Source organism: Hyla sarda, chromosome 6 (assembly GCF_029499605.1).
Source record: "Hyla sarda isolate aHylSar1 chromosome 6, aHylSar1.hap1, whole genome shotgun sequence".
In the NCBI taxonomy this organism is placed as follows: domain Eukaryota; kingdom Metazoa; phylum Chordata; class Amphibia; order Anura; family Hylidae; genus Hyla; species Hyla sarda.
Window position 1 is genome coordinate 205798024 of NC_079194.1, and position 2214 is coordinate 205800237.

The window sequence follows — 2214 nt, forward strand, 5'->3', positions numbered from 1 at the left end:
GTTTGATATCGGAGAGCTATGAATCCTCATTGCCATCATTCTAAAAAAAAAAAGAACTTAGGAGGGAGAAAGAAAATATAAGCTATGGAAATCTCTGTTGTGGGGGATTCTAATGATCCCTGCACATAGTATTTAGACCAACCAAGAAACACTGCCTTAATCTTATAAAAGAAATCACATAGACATTTGTCTTCGATATGAATGTATGAAAGAGTGAGATAGGTAGATAAATCCACAGAGATTCACATTTACATTTTACTTGCAACTTTGTTTGCGCTACTTGGTCTTTATCAGCTGTCCATATTGTTAATCCAGGAGTAGTAGAAAAGTATGGTATAATGACTACATTACCTAATGTGTCATTGGATTTACATTAATATGATATGTCAAGTGGTCTAGGCCAATGGCTGTCCGCGCATGCTCGGAATGGTAGTTTTGAAACATCTGGAGGTACACAGCTTGAAGGCCACTGGTCTAGTAGAGCAATGATGTAAAACCTAGCTAAATTGGTATCCTAGTAATGGTCACAGGTATTAAAACATATCCTAAAACACTAATCTAACCCCCTTAAAGGGGTATTCCAGGATTTTTTTTTTATTTCACTATGCTACAGGGGCTGTAAAGTTAGTGCAGTTCATAATATAGTGTCTGTACCTGTGTGTGATGGTTCTCTCACAATTCTTATATGATTTTCACCCCAATATTTATTTGTAACAGCATACAAAATGACTGTTGTCTCAGATTTTTCCCAGGTTGCAATGCAGCCAAGGCCTGACTCACTAATCAGCTGATAACAAGGAGCCTGTCTGCTTAAATGGCTGGGGGGATCGCTTGGTGGGAGAGAAATCAATCTGCAACTAATGCAATAGCTGGAGGCACCCTGATTGAAAACCACAGGTCTTTTGAATGGATGCAGCTCATTTATGTTTCAATGGGTGGGTGGCTGATGTGTGGAAGGGAGGAAAATTGAATTCTGGGATTTGTAGGCAAAGAAGAAAATTCAAACAGGAAATCTCAGTTCACAAAAAGCTAGCCACAGTGTTATGTAATCTCACAACATAGCCATTTAGCCCCAAGACAAGTGCAGATCCTTCCTAAGCATGTCCATTACTGTCTGCCTGGTACGTACTAAAATCACCTTATGGTGGATTACCCCTATAAGGACCACAGGTTTTTTCATTTCTGCACTTTCGTATTTTTCACCTCACCTTCTAAAAATCAAAATGCTTTTCATTTTGCATCTATAGACACATATGAGGGCTTATTTTTTTTTTGCGCCACCAATTGTACTTTGTTATGAAATCAATCACTTCACCACAAAATTTATGGCAGAACAATAAAAAAAACATTTGTAAATTTTGGGGGCTTCCAATTCTATGCAGTGCACTTTTCGGTAAAAATGTCAACATATATATATTCTGTAGGTCCATACAGTTACAAGGATACCTAATTTATATAGGTGTTATTTTAGATTACTACTTTAAAAAAAATTATAACTACATGCACCAAAATTAGTATGTGTAAAATTGTCATCTTCTGACCCCCATAACTTTTTATTTTTCCATATACAGTGACCCCCTGACCTATGATGGCCCCGACATACGATCAAATCGACATACGATGCTTTTTTATGTCGGGGCCATCGCATTAAGTGCTATCCGGCAGCGCAAAATGCTTAAGCTGCTGCCGGATAGCAGCTTAATGTTCCCTGTGTGGTGCGGTATTACTTACCCCTCCACGATGCTCCGGGGTGCCCTCCGAATCCAGCGCTGGTCCTCCGGTGTCTTCTCGACCCTCTCCGGTGACGTCACTACGCTGTTGTGCACGCCGTCCCGTCATCCAATAGGAACGGCGTACGCAGCAGCGTAATGACGTCGCTACGCAGGCCCAGTAAGGCCTTGCGGAAGACAGCTGAGGACCGGAGAAGACCAGGAGAGCCCAGCGGAGGCCCGGGGTCACCATCGGGAGCGGCGGGGACACCATCGGGGGTGGCGGGATGTGGTCCGGAGCGGCGGGGACAGGTTAGTACAGCTTCCTATACTTAACATTGCACGAATCCTTCAACATACGATGGATTTGACAAACGATGGCTCGTTTGGAACGAATTACCATCGTATGTTGAGGGACCACTGTACAAGGATGAGGGCTCACTTTTTTTGCGCCGTGATCTGAAGTTTTTATAAGTACCATTTTTGTTTTGATAGGACTTTTTGA